This window comes from Camellia sinensis, chromosome 6, assembly GCF_055761805.1.
Source record: "Camellia sinensis isolate YWXY chromosome 6, ASM5576180v1, whole genome shotgun sequence".
Lineage (NCBI taxonomy): Eukaryota > Viridiplantae > Streptophyta > Magnoliopsida > Ericales > Theaceae > Camellia > Camellia sinensis.
In genome coordinates, this window is record NC_138966.1 from 135,623,676 (window position 1) to 135,645,626 (window position 21,951).

The window sequence follows — 21,951 nt, forward strand, 5'->3', positions numbered from 1 at the left end:
ACGATTAGCCGATTAAGCCTCTGAATTTGGAGCCTTATCAGCGCATGATGTCTTTGGGCCGACTAAGCCTCTGGATTCGGAGCGTCCTTCGTGGATATCACGACTGGCCAAAAAGCCTCCAGATTCGGAGCGCCCTTCGTGGATATCACGACTGGCCAAAAAGCCTCCAGATTCGGAGCGCCCTTCGTGGATATCACGATTGGCCAAAAAGCCTCTGGATTCGGGGCCCTATTGGCACACGACGTCTTTAGGCCGACTAATCCTCCGGATTCGGAGCTCCATCGGCGCACGACGTCTATGGGCCGCTTGTCTCCGGATTCAGAACATGATTATGCCGCTTAAATATTTAGTGCATAGTGCTCTCATACGAAGCTGGCAAATTAAGTCTATACATCAAAGCATGTAAACATTCGTAACGATGTTTATACAATGAAACACAAAACACATTTATTCAAACACGTGCAAAAAAGAACAAAACACGCAGAAACAAACAACATGAACAATGAAAACAAGACATTTTATTCATTCCGACAATGATTACATAGTTTTTAACGCAGTCTGTGCTTTCAAACATCACAATGAGTGTATTTATTTGGCATCTCCCTCATCGTTACTCTTTTTGATTTCAAAAGCGGAAAAGGGCAAATGACGACGTCGGTACAGCGGCAATGCCGAATCAATACCCCTTGTACAAAGAGTCTCCGCGGCCTGAAGTGCCTCGATCCAACCATGCTTAAAGCCCCGGTTCTCGCATTGGCAGACCTCCTCCGCAAGCTTCTCTTTGGTTTTCTCGATGCCAATCTTTCGGGCCGCGTGAAAGCCTTGTTCGTAACCCATGGACCTCGGATTCTCTACGGCGAACATGCTTGCCGTGTCCCGGTCGGCAATGGCGTGACTTGAGTCACCCTCTCTACCACAATAGGATTAGATTGACCCACCACACGCAGCTCAGCGGTTTGAGCCTTCTTAAGCTCCCTGAGCTCACGATTGGCCCTCTCCACGCAAGCCTCCAAACTGCGGATTTTTTCCTCCCTCTTCTCTATCTCACGTCAAACGGCGCGCAGGCGCATGCCGACTTCATAGGTGGTATACAGCCTTTTCACCACCCCGTGGATGCCCTCTCGAAATACGTCGAAATCCTGTCAATCAACCATCGACTGCTGGACCTCAAGTGGAAAAATTTGTCGAGCAAATTCGACCGCCACACCTGGGTCCTTGATAATGGAGTCTGCCTCCATCATCAGTTTATTCCCCACAAAAACTGTGAAACTCAACAGTCGCGGCGTCACGCTGGCCTCATTTCTCGATCGCGGTCGCGGAGAACTTCCCCGTTTCTGTTTCTCCTTATGGGGTGATTTGCTCCGACGACTTGCAGGCTGACGCTTTTTCTGTTCTTTGGACGCCCTACCTCCCAGGTGGGCGGGTTCGCCGCTGCGATTCATTACAGTATCAAGCTCAGCCAAAGTTCGCGCTTCTCTTCTGCTGTTGAAGAAAACTTTATTTGACATTCACACTTTTTTGTGCAACAAATTGTTTTAAATTGATTCTGAACACAGTAAATGAAGCTACTGGCGCGAAGAGTCCATCCCATTTATTTCTAGTACTTGCAATGACCCCGAGGCGATTTCATTAACGCTAAACTCCAAAAGACGGATGTCGATTCTTAGAGTTCATGCACTGGCTGAGGCAAGGGCAGATTCATTAATCTAACTGGCCAAGTATTTAACCCCAGTGCCAATCGATTCATGTTGCAGCCATTCCATGAACTAGTCATATTCGGCTCCTGAAACTCATGCTCTGGCTGGGGCAAGGGCAGATTTATTAATCTGATCGGCCAAGTGTCTAAATCTAATGCCGATCGATTTATGCCGCAGCCACTTCATAAACTCCAAGAATTCGGCTTTTTGAAGTTAAAATGGCCTAATTATCTAAACGGCAGTCATACATAAATGCTTTGGAGTTCATGCCCTGGCTGAGGCAAGGGCAAATTTATTAATCTAACCGGTCAAGTATTTAACCCTAGTGCCGATCGATTCATGCCGCAGCCATTCCATGAACTAGTCATATTCAGCTCCTGAAGCTCATGCTCTGGCTGGGGCAAGGGCAGATTTATTAATTTGATCGGTCAAGTTTCTATAAACTTCAAGAATTTATGCCGCAACCAGCCCATAAACTTTAAGAATTCGGCTTTTTAGAGTTAAAATTGCCTAATCATTTAGTCCGCGAGTATACATGAACGTTTTATCCAAAATAGCAACAAAACAATACCATTCATTAAATAAGACAATATAGCACAAATAATAGCAAAGTACAAAAGGAATTTTCATCAAGTAAATTAGGCACAAATTGTAGCCATTTTACGTATAAAAACTACTAAACTAAAAACTGTAAAAATACATGAAAACCCTAAAACAAAAATCAGAGTCGCCTAAATTAATCCTCGGAGTCAGACTCTAGCGGCTCGACATCCACTTGCTCGTATGGAATTGGCATAGCCAATGTCACATCAACAGCAGTAGCAAGGGCTTTGAGCCAGCCATGTTTGAATCCCCGATTTTCAAGTTTGGGGACTTTATCAACGTATTCGGCGAAAGCAGCATTTTTCTCGGCGTCGAACGCCTTGGAAGCCTCCAGGCCGGCTGCTTCCTTAGCCGCCTTTATTTCTTCCAACTCTGCCTCCAACTTAGAGATCGCCTCCTAGGCCAATTTCAGCGCGTCGTTGCTCGCATCCGCCCTCTTCTTAGTGACCGATCTCAATTCTTCAACATTACGGGCTCTCTCTATCTCGGCCTCGGCGTGGACGGCCTCCATCTTAACCCTTAAAGCCTCGAACTCGGCCCTACTCCTTTGGCCCTCAACCTCCATCTATAAACGGCTAATCTGCTCGACGGCTTCATGATGGCGACGGCCCATCTCAGCTATCCTCCCGACGGTCTGCAAAACAGGAAGTTCAGACCAAAACAATATTTGCATAAAGTGAAAAGACAAAGTCAAGATATATACCAAAAAAACCAATTGTGCGGCTAAAGCTATTGTAACCAGATCTGGCTCCGTCCGAAAAGCCACCCTGTCAGCAAGAAGCGAAATGAACGTAGCCATGCTAAGTGCGACCGCTAGATCTTTGATTACCGAAGCATCGGAAGGGATCGGCATGTTTTTTATCTTCGGATGAATAACAAAAGGAACAATCACTTCCGATTCCTCCAAATGAGGTCGTTTGTCGGTGCGGTCTTCTTCTAAGCCGGCCTCGACCTTGGCAGGGCGCTTATCTACCCTTTGCTCGGCCTCCACACTGGCCTGCACAACCGGCTCCACCTCAGCATTTAGGTTTTTTTTCGTCCCCTCCTCAATAACGGGCAACGATGGCTGAGATTCGTCAATAGGCAAGGAGGGCTGAAATCCACCAGCAGTCAGGGAGGGCTGAGATTCGGCAGCCCGAATGGCCTCCGCTCTTCGCCGCGCGGCCATCCTTTCCGCATTCGCCTTCTTGGCAAGTTTAGTGAGGCTTAACCCAGCCATATCTTCTGGGTACACGCTGGGAAGATCCTCCAAGCCGTGAAAAATATCGTCAGGTGGAAGGCCCTCTCGGCCTGAAGTGGACGGAGGGTCAACTGAACTGAGGCCGACTTCTTCAAATGCTAACTTTAAAGCCTCGTTGAGTTTGTCTTCAGACTGGCCTGACTCGGTGGCCTTAGCTACTTCTGGTCGCTCGGAATCTGATGCCTCGAAACCAATTTGCCTCAAATTTTTGAAATCAGTCAAGATAAGGGTGGTAAGAAACTTCTCACCCTTCGAAATTGGGATGTTTTCCGCCGCCGAAAAGGTCGTATAAGTCGGCTCGTAGCGGAGCAGAACGTGGGCAGCCCTTCCCTGTTTCTGAAGACTCGGTCGGCTGAAATATTTGAGTGCAACCTTGATTTCTGAAAGAACAGCATCGTCGGTAAAGGTCAAAACTTTCTTCAAATCGTTTCCTGCGCAAGTAAAACCATGAGGTCCCGAAAATGAAATTTTATAAATATAACAAAAAATAAATAAATAAAAGAAACTATACGACCACCTGGTTCACCCCTTCATCTGGGAATAGGATCGAGGCGATTCTCGCCTTCGCCAAATTCCCAGTTTTCTTAGATGATGACCATAACATCATCGACTCGCTTCCCAGAGCTGGAAAGCATAGTCACTAGTTAATGTTTGGTGTCTTTGGCCCTAAGGAAATAACGCCCGTGCCGACCAGATGACTTGGCCAAGGCGTAACAATGTCAAATGGCGGGAATGCCAAGATTAAGCCTAAGGCGACGGTTTTGTGCGATAACCCCCATCACGATTCTAAAGAAGTTGACATTGGGTTGGGAAGGGATTAAGCCCCAATGGCGGAGCACAGCCCTAAGGAATGGGTGAAGGGGGAAACGGACTCCACCCCCTGCGATTGATAGGAGAGGGAAGACGATCGTGGTTTCATCAACCCTCTCCATATCGAGGGTGCCGTCTGTCACAAATGACAGGCGGACGTCATCAAGAATGGAGAAATGGCGTCAGAAGCTAGAAATTCGATCCGATGAAAGGAGATCTTTTAAGTGTTTTGCCATTTCCCCCAGTTAATAAGAATACGCTAACCCAAAAACAACGCAAAGAAAAAGATTCAAAGCAGAAGGAGAAAACTTACAAGAGGCAAAGATGGTAGAGAAGAAAAGGAAGTTGTAGAGATAATTCAGAAGGCAATCCAGCAACGAGTGTCTAAAAGCGTGTATGTACTTGAAAAGACGTCAAGATTTTAGATCACAATAAATAGGAATGTACGAAGAGGCGGGAAGTTGAAATGATATTTGAGAAGCATGTGTTCAAACATTTGCGTTAGAATATGGTCATCTACCGAATTTTGACTTTAACTTTTCGAGTTCGAAGCCAAACACTCCAGCCAACTGTTGTTTGTGGAGTGCTTGGGGGGCAATTGTGGGGGCCGAGTGCTGGGACTCTGTCACGACCCAAACCCGTCCCTATAGGTTTAATACCGTAACCGGCTAGTAATCCGTGGATTACCAAAGGCCTCTGAACAGATTATCAAGTAATAAGGGGCTGCGGAAGCAATAATACAAAATAGACAAGGTCCAATGAGCTGTGACAACGTACATGGGATAGAAAATTTTAAAACTTATTTGTATATACATAAGCATGCCAGTCAAGGACACCAATATTTACAAAATAATTACAGAAGTGAACTTCTCAAGATTTGACTATACAGTGCAAACACTAAGAGTAGCATGAAATACAAAAACAGCCATGGCATTAAACTTTGATCGGAACCTCCCCGGGAGGCACAAAGGTTGGCTGACAAAACAGTACAGAACGCCGTCAACTCTGACCCTGGTCATGTGCCGGCTCACCTACATACATAATATAAACTGCGAGCGAAAGCCCAGTAAATAATAACAAAGTAAAGGGGTTATATGAATGATGTCCAGTACAAGTTAGAATCCATCATTTAAATCAGAGCATAATCAGACTTCAAAACAGAAACAAATTCATATACATTTTCATATTCAGATTTTGCATAAAATCATACGCGGTACACTCATTAGCTATCAGATCAGATTGGTCCAGAGACCCACATATATAGTTGGTACCAACGACCACAAAGGTCCATATCTTGCGCGCAAGCAGCCATGGTATTGTTACCCCTAGGCAAGGGTCACGTCCAGATTGGCCGCGGTATTGTTACCCCCGGGCGAGGGCCACGTGAACTAAGGGTGCCACAAATACTTTTCAAAAAATTAGACATTCATTCATCATTCGTAAGATAGCATTTCAGAAAATAGATCATACCGTACCAGTCAGAAAATACATAGGTTAAACATAACTTTACAGAGTTATTACTCACAGTGGGCCTTGAGATAGACAGACGGAGTAAACTTGGTCAAACGGTACGTGGCACGTGACCTACACAACACATAACAGATGCATACTTGAAACACACGTTCTAATTGTACAAAACTTATTTCATTGGCTCTTAGTGTGTTTCTAATCTCTTATCCTCATTATGGGGTCTAAAACATGGCCTAGGAATGCCTAGGATGGAATGAGGATGCAAAGATGCCTTGGAAAATATTTTTCAAAACTTGCTGAAAACAGGGGTCTCGCTCAAGCATGGCTTTCCTCGCTCGAGCGAGCTTGTCAAAATAGAGGGGTCGCTTGAGCGTAAACTCCTTCGCTCGAGCGGTCTATAAAAATGCAAAAGTACTGGTTGTTGAAATTTTACGCTCGATGCCCGCTCGACGCTCGCTCGAGCGTGAAACATAGCTCTTTGCTCGAGCGTGTGTCTGCGTGCACCAAAAACCTGAGAGCTTGCAATTTACGCTCGAGCCACCATTCCTTCACTCGAGCGTAACTCTGAACAAACGATGGTCGCTCGAGCGTGGAATCCTTCGCTCGAGCGAGGAAGCCAAATTTTGGAATTTTCAGATTTGCCTCCCAAGCTCAAACCAGGTATTCAACACCTCAAAACTCAACCTCTTGGGCCTATTTTCTGGAAAACACTTGTAAACTCATAGTATAAGGTGTTTTAAAGATCAATTTGTAAAATTAAAGCCCAAAGGTGAGTTAATTAAACACAATTTCAAACAAACTTCCAAGAATTATTAAAGAACATGACATGCAAGTGTTCAATTGAATTCAATGCTCCAAAAATATAACCAAATGCAAGATTAAACTCAAAATCATGATGAACTCATGGACTATAACTAGAATATGGTCTTGCATGCAAGAATTTCCATGAAAACACTTCAAAATGTTATGATATGAACATGCATGCATGGATTATTACCCAATTCAACATTTTAAACCAATTCTAGACTTTAAACTCTAATCTTTCATGAACCATGCAAAATCTAACTTAATTCACAATTAGAATGATGAATTCCTTACCTAGGTTCCTTAATTACAAGAATGGAAGCTCAAATACGAAATCAACCTTCAATTTCTCCAAGTCTCCAAGTCTCCAAGTTAAGTTTGATGAACTCAAGTCTATCCTCCTACTCTCTGTCTTTTAATCAGTTTTTTCTTCAAAATGGCTGAGGAAGGGTTGTATGATCAAGTGTAATAAGGCTACGATATGATCTTAGGTAGTGGTCCACTAAGTGGCAAAATGGTAGATAAGTCCAACTAATGTAATTTTAACTTTAATTAATCTAATTTAATCGCTCCGAACTGAATTTTAATTAAACCTACCATAAAATTCTATAAATTCTAGCTAGCACATAAATCAAGTAAATTTCTGATTCGGACGCCAATAAGACTTTCAATTCGCAGTTTAAAGTCAAAGACATGAACAGATCATTTTATGGCAAACAGATAGAAACACATAAATAATGCAATACACATGCAAATAAATCTCAAATGCTTTCTAAATTACTGTTAAGCATAATTAATCATGAATTAGCATCAATCGGAGGTCGGGGTCATTACAGACTCGTAGAGATTCCGGATAATCGAACATGGGAGAGTCAAATTATATGGAATTCGGCGTCAGCACGTACGCACGAATCCAACCCTACTCGACCAAACAGCTGGTTAGGCAAGGGGCCGAGTGAAGGGTGGTGTCCTATAAAATATGCCGAATAGCGAATTGAAAATGGACCTAATCCCGAGGCCTAAGAAAGAAAAGATATAAATAGAGGAACATCAGCCAAAAAGAGGTATGTGAGAATCAAGATATTTAACTTAGAATACAAGTAATCTTGAGTGTGGAGACTGACTTGCCCGTCAGAGTGCTAATTCCGGCACCCCCGACCGGAGTGTTTATTCATTTTCAGGTGATTAGCAGAGGATCTCGAGCGTCCCCTAGGATCAGAAGAGTATTTCTAAACCATTTCTTCACGTAATGATAAATGGAATTGATGTTGGAAATGTGAAATTGGATTGATGTTGATGAGGATGGTGGAGTTGGATATATATTATCACTCTCATCTTGAGATTTTCGGAATGTTTAGTGCTATGGAAATTATTTATCTGTTTAGAGATATCTGTTTTGGGCTATCGGTAGAGAATAACTATGATTGTTATAGAAATTGCATAAGAACTAGGAGAATTGAAACTAATTTCTCATCCATTGCATTCAAAATTGTTGTATATTTAACACATTTGAAAGTATATCTTGTTTTGAGAAAAAAAAAATTGTGAATACCTTGGCGAATCTGGATAGGGAGTGTGGTTATGGAAGTTAAGTTGGCCTGTGTGTCCTTGGTGAAAGATTAAAAACCTGCATGGATAGGTGTCGACTTTCCAGTTAATACTAGTAAAAATGACAATTTGTAGTACTTGTATAGTCTACTTGCAAACACGTACCTAGGGATTCCCAGAGTATGATTCACTGCCCTGTTTTATATTATAAAGGAAATTATTTCATGAATTGGAATATAAACCTTACATTGCATAGTTTTGGAAAGAGATATAAATATTTTTGGCACAAGCATTGCATATGCATTCACCTTATATCTTTGTTAAGATTTATAAATTGTGATATGGTATCTCTACTGGGCTTTGGCTCGCCCTATGTAAAAAATCATTTTCAGATGCTGATGATATGCTTCCACCAAGGCGATAGCTTGGGAGGACTTGGAGTAAGAGCTTTATTTTGTTTACTTGTTATAATTAGTTTTGTACAAACATAGGGCTTTATCTGTATTGAGTTTAAAACTCAATTTTGTTGTAACTAAGTATCGTCTTGGAAAATTATAGCCATTAGGGCGTTAGCTTATTTGTTAATCTTCATCCTATTTCCTTATCACGTAACATATGTTATAGATTCCAGGGTTAGACTTTGTGAATGTATATTTGCGTATGTTTCTCTTTTGTACAAGCAATTGAAATTAATGGAGGATAATTATTTCATTATGTGTTGTTATCTAATTAATATTGTTATTTATTTCAAGGCGTTGCAGTGCATCAACCTTAGACTAGTGGTGGTGGTCCGTGCAAAGGAAAAATAGTTCATGACTTTCTGATTTTAAAACAGAAACTATTTTAAGTGATATGTTTTGACCAAGATATATCGTACTACCTAACTCAATGATTTTCTACATTCTAAATACAATAGCCCCAAATTACAAGATTAGTAGTGAATTTTAAACCCTAAGATTTTATTTTTCTCACCTTACATTTTCAAAGCCAAAATCTTTAAATTAAAAACAACTTGTCCTAGTTCCTGTGGTTCAAACCCGTTCTTGGCTATTATTCTGCATAGTTGTAGTTGCTACCAGTTTTTATTCATTTTATTTTGGTGTGCAAACGACCTACTCAATTTTGGCGCCATTGTCGCGGATTTCGATTAAGTTATTTAATTCAAAGATTTCAATTAGTTTTTTTTATTATTAATTTTTCTTACCAAAAGTCCCTATTTGGATCATCGGGATTCATTATTGAGAAGCCCTTGAAGGCCTTGTTTCAAGATTTGCAAGGTTTCTGAAGGAGATCACACCCTGTTGGCTGTCGAATGAGGTACACTAGGGCGCCAAAGATCTGGCCATTGTTGTTGCCCATCTCTTCAGTTCCTTGTTTTATTTCTTCAACTGGCTGATTTCCCACCGAGCATCTTAATACAAGCGCTGAAAAAGAAAGAGTTGTAACCAGCTGCTGCACTTCGTTTGTTCTGCTCTATAATTGGCGGGACAAATTTGACACCGCAGTCACGGTCTCTACACACATTTTCAGTGTGTGAGAATTAACATTAATGTGAAATTTAGTTGTCAATAGCTGGTCGAGTGACACTATTAGGTTGAAAGCAAGAACTTTGGAACTCTAAAAGGATCTAAAGAATCAGTATCATGTACCTCCTCTAAAGTTTCATTGAGATCATAGAAAAGAGTGACAGCATGAAAGGAGGCCATATCAAAAAAGAAAAAAAAAATTGTGATGTAACAGATTGATCTTGGCAGCTTTTCACTCTATGGTTTCCCTTGCAGGTAGAGATGGCCATGGGGCAGGTTTGTCATCCCCTACCCCCACCCCGACCTCGCTACGAGTGAACATTTTCAACCCCATTCCCGTCCCGCGGATACCCGACCACATTTCAAATAGCCAAAAAAAATTAATAACCATTTAAATCATTAACACACTAAATAATTTCCTTGGTTTCTGTATATATAAACAGTGAGGCTTTTAGGATTATTATTTATTTTTTTATATTTAAACAAAGTCACAGATTTTTAGTATTCATTTCTTATGTTTAATTTTATATATATATATAATTATATTGGTCGGGTTTGGATTGGGGGAGACGATATCCGCCGCTGCCCCACCCTTGTTACTAGTGACCAAAATATAATCGGCTCCCGCCCCACATAAGTGTCGGATCAAGTTTGGGCAGGTATGGACAAGCCTTGCAGATTGGACACAAATGGTCATCCCTATTTGCAGGTTCCCTTTAAAAAAGAAGAGGACGAAGAGGACAAATGGAAGGAGCAAGATAATTGGTGGGAGAGTTGTATCAACGTCGCAGTCATTGAATTCGTGGATTCAGGCATGGCGCTCGATACTTTGGCAAGGAGAATGAGGAGAAGGAGAAGAATAAAAAGAAAAAAAAGAGGAAAAAAAAAAGGTGCTTGATGCTTCGATGGAGCGATGCTCAAGAAGAAAAATGAAAAATAAATAAAATAATAATAATAAATGTGTATATTTATTTTTGGTTTCTAATCCTTTTGCAGGTAAAATTTCCTTTAAGTTGAGGGCATCTTTCTCCTGCATTGCAGTTGTGATATTTTCAAATGATATAAGTACCTCTATGGTGAAAGATCTGAACAAACCTTATTTCAGGAACAGCTAAGTGAAACAAAAGTAATTTTATTTGAGACATGTTACAGTAAGGATGTAATCAATATTTTTCATTGAGGAACTTTATCACAATAAGCCTTGGAATCTGGCTCTAAAAGACCATTTATTTTGAACTTTATGTGTTTTTTTTTTTTTCAAGTGTTTATTTAAAAATAAAAAAACTTTTTGTTATTTTTCTTGTTGTGTGTATAAAATTTTTATGTTTTTAAATTAAAAAAATAAACAAAATTGAGCAATGACACCTTGCTTGTTTTCACTTTTCAAAAAACACTTTTTAGAAAATTCTACTTTTTTATTTTTCGTATTTTTTTGTTTTTACTGAATTTTTTTAATATTTTAAGCAATTTTTTTACTTTTTAGACACACCTAACATAAATACACCTAAAAAGTAAAAAAAAAAAATGCAAAAAAAATCTTTTAAAAATTCACAAATACCAAAAATACAAGAATTCAATATATTTTTTGTATTTTTATGTATTTATTAATTTTTTAAAATATTTTTTCACAAATTTTTTACTTTTTAGATACATCTAAGTAAGGTGCATCTAAAAAAGTAAAAAAAATGTTTAAAATTTGAAAAATATTTACTAAAAACAAAAAAACACGAAAATCAAAAAAGTCAATTTTCAAAAAACTTAATCTAGAAAACTCAAACCAAACACACTGAGGTGATTAAGTTTAAGTTGTAATTTTGTTACCTTAGAAATATAATTTTGTCTTAATTCACTGCGTTATTTCTCATTATAATATTCATTTATTTCATACTCGGTCTAAACACGTGCAAGTCATACACAGATATTACTTGACTGATTTTGTCATGACCCGTTCCCCATATCTAAGGGTTAAGTATCGTGATGGCCAGTAACTAAGGTTACCTCTGACCAATTCTTAAACAAATTAATAAACGCGAGCGAAAGAATATTTAAGTAAGGGTACCAAAATAATCATCGGAGCTTCTATTTTTATTAGAAAATGTATTGACCAAAAAGGCTGATATTTATATAGAAAAATATTATAAAAGTATTGTGTGTGTCTATTCCGCAGCCCCGCGTCTAAGACTTTTCAAAAGTTATTTTTGAATTGCATGTTTCCTGAAAATTGGTTAACAGCTATAAGCACATGGCAGAGTGAGAAATATTATATCAAGAGTATAAGGGACACAAAATAACCATGGATAGTTAGTTAAGTCAAAACATTTATATAACTCAATTTGGTAAATAAATCATTTAAGTAGCAGAACTGAAATACATAAATTATATAAATATATAACCATAACCATGGTAATTTGGTAAACAAATCATTTAAGTGGCAGAAACTGAAATACAGAAATTATGTAAGTAAATGACCATAACCACGGTACAAAACAGAACAAAGGTCACAGAAGTGACAGTCAGAACAGAAGTACGGATTCAAGAGGTGGCTCATACGAACTCTAGAGGTGGCTCCCACAACAGTGAAGCACTTAGCTCCGTACAGCATTTTGATCAGCACCGAACAGAGATCAATGGATCCATGGCAAACAGAGGATCACAAAAGTAGTCAAACAGAGGCCAATGGTTATTTAAGTCCTCAAAGGCGTGGGACTCCCGTGATGGTACTTACAAAACATAATTGCTTATAAGGTTATAATCAAATATTCTTTAAAATATAAATAAACATATCCATGAGTTTCATTTTCACAAATAGAGTTTAAAAATAAATTTACGTAACTGAAATATTTATATAATTTATAATAATTTATAAAACATAACTCGTATAAAATAAATAATGATAAATCAAAATATACGTAAAATATATTATAGTGACTCAAGATATAATATAACTCACCTTAACTTTAATACTTTACACTTTCTTTCTACTATTAAAAACCTTCTCAGCTTTCATTATTTTTTCTTCCTTTCTTTCCTCTCTTTTCTCTCATTTTCCTTTCTTTCTTCTTTCCTTCGTTTACTTTTCTCCGCCCAGGTGAATCACCTCCCTATTTATACGTGGCCCCGAATCTCCTCCGTAAATTTGATAATAAATTTTATGATTCGTTCTAATCTTTAATAAATATTTAAAATAATTATGTTTTAACCTAATTTTTTTATGTAATTATATAAATAAATTAATTCTTAATTAAATTATATTCTATCGTATATCAATAGAAAATAAGTTATTTATTTTACTACCACACTCATTATTATTATTATTTATTTATACTTTGATCTCTAAATTTATAATAATTATATTATTTTAAAAAATTATACATAATAATACAAAATAAATCATATATTTTTCCAACTATAATTAAATAATATTAGTATAAAGTTTACAAAATAATTAAAAATCTGGGTTGTTAGTTACAGATTTGGGGACATAATATTTGAAAATCTTGATGTCTAATGCGGAAATTGCAACCCGTGTAAGATTTTAAGCCTACCATTCTTTTTTTTAGGGTTATTTGACATTTGCTTTTAAATTTTCTTTGACAGCTAATTATGTCGTTAAGTCTCATTATTCTTTCTAATTGGTTGGAAAATATTGAAATCATCATTTTTACGCCATTTTGTCCTTGTAACATATGGATCATGGTATATTTTGATAAATGATTTTAGACATCTTTCTTTGTTTGAGCCTTATTATTATTATTTAAAAGAATTCTTATTTCAATTATCAGTAGTTAGCTCATTGAGCATATATAGAAAAACCTTTTATTCATATAGCCATTTTTTTCGGTGTCTCAAGAATAGATTTTAACTGTTATTTTAGGAGGAAGTTATCTTGTGAGCAAAATAAGGAGATTCTCAAAAAAAAAAAAAAAAAAAAAAAAAAAAAAAAAAAATCGATAACGTGGAGAGTATTTAAGATTGTTGTGAATCACATGTAACAAAAAAAATTAAGATTGTTGTGAATCACATGTAACAAAAAAAAAAAAAAAAAAAAAAAAAAAACAAAGAGTTAAAATGGCGAGTCAGTAAAGCAGTGTTTCACATATGTTGCACTTGTTTCATTTATTTCTTGGATACCTGTTTTTCACCATTTATTCAGTTTTGTAGATAATTCTCTTTGACCCAATATTACAACAAAAAATAAAGCCCTAATTGATCTTGGAATTAGCATGATTTTTCAAATGATAAAGTGGCATAATTTCATTGTTTTCGGATTTCCTATCATTGGATTATACATACTTTTTCTATACAGTGTTTTTTATTTCTAAATGTGAGAAATTTTTATTTTGTTAAACATAAGTTTTCTCTCACATATATATACTGGTGAGCTGAGCCATTTTAGAGTGCTTCATTTGTTGAGAGTAAACTGGAGAGAATTGAGTCAAAGCATGCTTCTGATAAAAAATTTAGAGTTGTGTTTTATTTTTAAGTTGAGAAAGTATCTGTGTAAATCAAATTTAAAAAAAAAATCACACACATTGATTTTAGAAATAAATGTAGTATTCCTAAGGATTACTAGTGCTTTTGTACTCTGACTAATTATTTTTCTAATGTAGGGAAATTATGATTTTCTAAACTTTTAGCATTTGGGTTGTAAAGATCCTTTGATTTCAAAGTATAATAATAATAATAATTTTGTGAGTAAATTCTCTGTAAATCCAAACAAGACTATAACTCGCCCACTAAGGGTAACTTAGGGTTTCAAAAGCTAATTGTATATGCTAAATGCAATTGTATTTCTTACGAAAACGGCATAGATAGATGTCAGCTTTTTTTCTTTTTTCTTTGTTTTTCTTTTTAATTTGTTTTGCTCAATAACTAGCAAAATGGAAGTTGAGGGGTGTGATCGGAACCTAAATGTTATACATTTGACTCACTAAAATATATTTTATTAATCTATTTATTTGTATTATTTTATAATTTTATGTGTTTTTATATATTTTGAATGTTTATATAAATATTAACATAAATAATATATTTTAGATCTTTAAATATTATATATTATAAAGTGTACAATATTTTCTAGTGTACTTTTGGACAAACTCTCAACCACTCCATTACCTCTCTTATTTTGTTTTGTTTGTTTCTTTGGGGAATTCTCCTATAAAGGGAGAAGAGGAGAGCAAGCTAGCGGGGAACAGAGCTGAGGGGAATCAAAAGAAAAGAAAGGAAGAAAAAGAGTAGAAAGAAAGAAAACAAGGAGAAAAAGAAACGAAAGAAAGAAAGGCAGAGTGGTAAAGTTTAGAGTGTACATTTTTTGGAGTAGATGTTATAGTAGTATGAGAAGAACTAACTTCTTTATCTTAGGGTTAAAATCAAACTTTAATCAAGTGATTGGTGTAATTTGTATTTAGTTTTGTAGAGTTTTAATTGATTTGGGTACTGTTGTATAACTTAAATTTTTATGCAAATAATATTTTATTAAATTATTTGTTTATTTGGTCGTGAATTTGTTATATAAATTATTTTCATGTTTGTGTAATAAAATTGTTAGATAAATTATACATAATAAGGCAAGTTATGCATCAATTTTAGTTTAGTAATGATGAATCATACCTAATAAGATGGGTCATATTTATTTTTTAAAATTATTTTATAAATAAAAACCAAAAATGGCGATTGTGTCTTTCATTATTTTGAGCATTTATGCAGTATATGATAGATCCAAAATAAAATATCATTGCAAGTCCCATGTAATATGATTAACAAAATTCTTCAAATTTTATTAATGGGGAAAGTAAAAGCAAAGGGAAATTACACTATAATTTTATCTTTTTATACTTATTTTTTTATTATATCATTAAGAAAAAATTGAAATTCTCATTACACCCTTTATAATATCAAAACAAATCCTAAATTAAACCCTTTTCAAAACTCTATAGATTTTTCTCATTACACCTATTCCATTTGAATTATTCCGGTATTATGTTACCGAACAAACTATATTTGTCCAACCATTTGTAGTTGCACGTTTACAGATTCACTTTCCTTTAAACATCAATTTTTTCTAAATTTATGATGGACCAGTTCGGTTATACATTGTCAAACAATTTGGATTATTCCGGTGTCATGTTGCCAAGCAAACTAGATTTGTCCAACCATCTGTTGCTGCACATTTATAGGTTAAATTTTCTTAAAACATCAAGCATCCGTAAAAATATGAAGTGTACAAACATCCATAAAAATATTCATAAAATTTTTCAATACAAATATATTCAAATTTGTCAATACAAACATATATAAAAACACATTGAGATATTATCACGAACCATTTATGTTGATAGTTTTGGTAGTCACTACATTAGGACTAACAAACGTACAGAATTGATCAATACAAGTAGTATATGATTTCTCCCATTTATTAGCACATGGGTGATGAAAATCAATTTAATTACTTGCTTTTGGATGTACTGGATGATCAGGAAGCAAATAAATCTAACAAAACATTAAATATGCACTACTAGTCTTATTGCAATGAATAGAAACATAATCATTCAAAAAAAATGTCAGAAAAATGAAACTGGAAATGTTTAGTAGTGAGTTACCGGACATGTACATTTTTGTTCAGCAATAGGTTATTGAACAAGTATTTTTTGTTCAGCAGTAGGTTACCGGATATGTGTTTTGATTTTGAATCTCAAAAACAAAATGAGAACATAAAAAACAAACAGAAAAACTCGATATTTCACTTTTTCGCTGGTCCTTCATCACCATTTATTCGTTCATTGTTTTATTTTATGATCCAAACACTATAATTCTCATTTTTTGAAAATAGATGTATAATAAAAAATAAAAAATGAGAAAAGAACAAAAGTAGGGATTGAATTGTAATAAATATAAAGAAATAATCAAATATATTTAATTTTTATCTTTTGTCCTCAAAAGTAATTTCACACATGGATAAAATTAAAAAAATAAAAAAAAAAAAGTGATTCTACTTACACTATTACTTTATCTCTTTACACCTTCCATATGAGTTTTTTTTTTTTCTTCTCAATTTTATCCATGTGTGAAATTACCTTTAAGGACAAAATACTAAAATTAAATATATTTTGTTATCTACTTACACCCCTTGGTCTTCAATCTCTACTCCTCTTTTTTCTTTATTAATTTTTCTTTTCTCTTACACATCTCTTTCAAAAAGTGAGAATCATAGTATTTTGATCATTAAATAAAGCAATAGATGAAGAAACGGCGGTGAAGAACCATCAAAAAAGTAAAATTATGAGTTTTTTTTATTTATTTGGTAGGTTTTTGTTTTATTTTTCTGGTGTTCAACTTTTGTTCGGTGGTTCGAAATCGAACAAAATAAAATAGTCCAACATCACATTGCTGAACAAAAAATATAAGTCTGGTAACCAACTACCGAATAAAAGATACATTTCTAGTAACCCCAAACTGAATTTTTTAAATTTGTTCAGCTTCTCATTACCATGTATTTCCAGTTTCATTTTTTTATATTTTTTATTTTTTTGCCTGGAATGATTATATTTATACTCATTGCAACAATGCAACTATTGCAATATTAGTGAACTTTAGTCATAAATTCATTACAGATGAGGTTTGTTAAGTTTTTTTAATGAATACGATTTTTTCTTATTTTTAATTTGTATTGAGTTTTATTAATAATTTGACGTATAAATGTATTTATTATCTTTAGATTTTTAGTAGTCGTGAAGCATTAATGAAATGGGCTTCTGACATTGGGAAGAATACTGGATTTGTCATTATTATAAAGACATCAGATGCGGGAGGTAATGGCAAAAAACCATGACTTACACTTGCTTGTGAAAGAAGTTGTTACTACAAAGACAGCACGAAGATTAAGGGGGGACGATTGAGGTTGACAGGTTCTAAAAAGTGTGGATGTCTATTTCTATTAAGGGGGAAAAATTTGTGATAATATATTTGATTAATGGATGTAAACAATTACAGATTTATGAATACATTATGGATATTCATACCCGTGATGTCTTTATGAATAATTTTATGGACACTTTTTATGTATGATTTTATGGATGCGTGTTTGATTTATGAATTTTTTTATGGATGCTTCAAGGAAAAACTAAATCTTTCAATGTGCAGCGGTGGGGGCCCAAACAACTCTATTGTAGTTTGGCAACATGACACTAGAGTAATCCTATTTGTATAACAATGTATCACTGAACAAACACTTCACAAGTGGCCCAAATTAATTTCTTGTTATCATCTAATTGGACGGCAACATAATGTTGGGAAAAAAATATTGTTTGGTAACATGGTATTGGAGTAATTCAAGTTAATTAGCGTTGTATTACGGAATATACCTACCACAAATTAAGAAATCATTGTTTGGAAGAAAGTGGCTTGGTAAATGTATAGTAACAAAATGTTGCAGAGATCTAATTTTTTCGGCAGCATAACACCGGAATAATGTAAATTATTTAGTATCGTGTTACCAAAATTAGTGGTGTAAAGAGATGAAATAGTTAATTTAGGATTAGTTTTGGTAATATATTAGAGGTGTAATGAGAATTACATTTTTTCTAGTGGTGTAATAAGATGGAGGGTGTAAAGAGGTTAAATAGTGGTGTAAGTAGAATTACACCAAAAAAATAATATATCACAAATAGAGGGATAATTCTATTTCCACATACTAATTCTCCTCAGGGGTGATTCTACTTACACCATTACTTTATCTCTTTACACCTTCCATATGAGTTTTTCTTCTTCTTCTCAATTTTATCCATGTGTGAAATTACCTTTAAGGACAAAATACTAAAATTAAATATATTTTGTTATCTCCTTACACCCATTGGTCTTTAATCCCTACTCCTCTTTTTCCTTTATTAATTTTTCTTTTCTCTTACATATCTCTTTCAAAAAGTGAGAATCAGAATATTTTGATCATTAAAGAAAGCAATGGATGAAGAAACGGTGGCGAAAAACCATCAAAAAAGTAAAATGGTGAGTTTTTTATTTATTTGATAAGTTTTTGTTTCATTTTTATGGACTGGTATTCGAATTTCGTTTGGTGGTTCGAAATCGAACAAAATAAAATAGTCCAACATCACATTGCTGAACAAAAAATATAAGTCTGGTAACCAACTACCGAATAAAAGATACATTTCTAGTAACCCCAAACTGAATTTTTTTAATTTGTTCGGCTTCTCATTGCCATGTATTTTTAGTTTTATTTTTTTATATTTTTTATTTTTTTGCCTGGAATGATTATATTTATACTCATTGCAACAACGTAACTACTACAATATTAGTGAACTTTAGTCATGAATTCATTACAGGTAAGGTTTGTTAAGTTTTTTTTATGAATACGATTTTTTTTTTAAATTTATATTGAGTTTTATAAATAATTTGACGTATAAATATATTTATTATCTTTACATTTTTAGTAGTCGTGAAGTATTAATGAAATGGGCTTCTGACATTGGGAAGAATACTGAATTTGTCATTATTATAAAGACATTAGATGCCGGAGGTAATGACAAAAAATCATGACTTACACTTGCTTGTGAAAGAAGTGGTTACTACAGAGACAGCACAAAGATTAAGGGAGGACGATTGAGGTTGACAGGTTCTAAAAAGTGTGGATGTCTATTTCTATTAAGAGGGGAAAAATTACCCACAAATTACCAAGACTAATTGTGATAACATGTTTGATTGATGGATGCAAACAATTACAGATTTATGAATACATTATGGATATTCGTACCCTTGATGTCTTTATGAATAATTTTATGAGTACTTTTTATGTATGATTTTATGGATGCGTGTTTGATTTATGAATTTTTTTATGCATGCTTCAAGGAAAAACTAAATCTTTCAATGTACAGCGATGGGGGCCTAGACAACTCTATTGTAATTTGGCAACATGACACTAGAGTAATCCTATTTGTATAGCAATGTATTACTGAACATGTACTTCACAAGTGGCCCAAATTAATTTCTTGTTATTATCTAATTGGACGGCAACATAATGCTGGGAAAAAAAATATTGTTTGGTAACATGGTATTAGAGTAATTCAAATTAATTAGTGTTGTATTACCGAATATACCTACCACAAATTAAGAAATCATTGTTTGGAAGAAAGTGACTTTGTAAATGTATAGTAACAAAATGTTGGAGAGATCTATTTTTTCCAGCAACATAACACCGGAATAATGTAAATTATTTAGCATCGTGTTACCAAAATTAGTGGTGTAAAGAGATGAAATAGTTAATTTAGGATTAATTTTGGTAATATATTGGGGGTGTAATGAGAATTACATTTTTTTCTAGTGGTGTAATGAGATGGAAGGTGTAAAGAGGTTAAATAGTGGTGTAGGTAGAATCACCCTTCTCCTCAGTACACACTTAATGAACACTTTCTCAATACACATATTATAAAAATATAAATTCTCATTACACATCTCTATATTCCAATATTACCCTCATTTTCAATATTAAAACCCTAAGGCTAGATTTGGTTTCAATTTTTGAATCAATTTTTTGAAATTTTTATGAGAAAAATATAAATTAATTTGATAAAAAAATAAATACCAAAAAAATATTTTTAAACTTTTAAAATTTTTTAGCCCTAAAAAGATAAAACCATATTGAAATACGAAGGTTATTTATTTATTTATTTTAAATATATTCTAACACTATACCAAAAAGAGTCTATTTTTATTTTTATTTTTTCCATTCATCCACTCATCTTTTACTATTGTTGCCGTTACTTTCAAGGGTGCCTTTATTTACACACTACATTTTGTCTCAAGGCAAATCACTACTCAATTCACATATTTAATAATTTAAAAAAACTTAATTTTTTTCAACACACACCACAACGTTCCATTTTTATCTTTAGTCCCACACCACTTAATACACACCTCAAATTATTTATATAAAAAAAAAAATCTAACTCATTTTCACGGCGGTGTAGTCGGTGGCGAAGGGCCGTTGGGGCTTTCGCATGCGTTTAGCATCGATTGAGGTGAACCGGACAAAACCTAGGGCTTTTGAGTCAACACAGAGTACAAAATCACAACTCATTTTCACGAAATCGACACCAAAACCTAGAAGAAATCGAAAGCATACCTCGAGATTTTGAGGAGCAGAGGCCATTTTCAGCCAACCAGCAAGTCAACCAGGCGAGTAGTTCCTCCTCGTCGCTCTCAGTCTCGATTGAACCCAAAACAAACTCAACATGCGAGTAGGAGCCAAAATCGTAAAGGAGGGCAAAGTTGGAGCCAAAAACAGAGTTAAGGCCATTTTTGTTGAAGTTTTCTTTGCCCATGAGTATGTCGTCGTCAGTGAAGAACTCTGAGTAAAGCCAAAACTCTCCGTTGTCGAAAGTATGAACAGTCATAGCGGCAAAACAACCCAAAAGAAAGGCTAATAGTGAAGAGATGGAGAGAGAGAGAGAGAGATCGTCGGCAAGGGTTTGTGATGATGAGGATTTGCCGGAACTGGAGATGGGCGATGAGGCAACAGCGGTGGCTGCAACAATGGTTGCTAGGGTTAGGGTTTGGATATTGTGTATTCAAGGTGTGTATTGATATTCTTTTGTGGTCATTTTGGTCATTTTAGGTAAGGTTATTATTGTAATAAAAAAATAATCAATTAATGGTGTGCCTTAAGACAAAATATGATATGTAAATAGAGGCACCTAACTTTCAACCCTCCATCGCCACCACCATCGCCACTTCTAGCTCATCTCTCTTCATCGTAGACTTCCACAGTTAACATGGAGTGATTCATAGTGAGAGACTTGTGGGTGTGTATGGTTCATGAAGGAAAATGATTACAGGTGGATAAGAAAAGAGGCAACGGGAGGGGATAGCGGATGAAAGAGGTGGCACTGGAGATAAAGAATGGTTGTGGTGTTTTAGAAATAGAGTTTGAATAGAAAAAGATGAGCGTATTATAGTATTTTTATTCTAGGACAAAATTGTATTAATGAAAAATTTCATTAAGTTTGTAAACTGAATAGAATTAGTGTGTAGAAATAGAACTACCCAAAATAGAGAAGGTAAAAAGATAAAGGGTAAATTACACTTTGCCCCCCTAAAATTTCACCCATTTTCACTTTGGCCCTTTAAGTTTAATTGTTTTCACTTTGGCCCTTTATGTTTGCAATTTTTCTCACTTTAGCCCCTTAAGTTTAATTTTCCCACTTTAACCCTTCATGTTTGCAATCCATCCCACTTTGACCCTTCA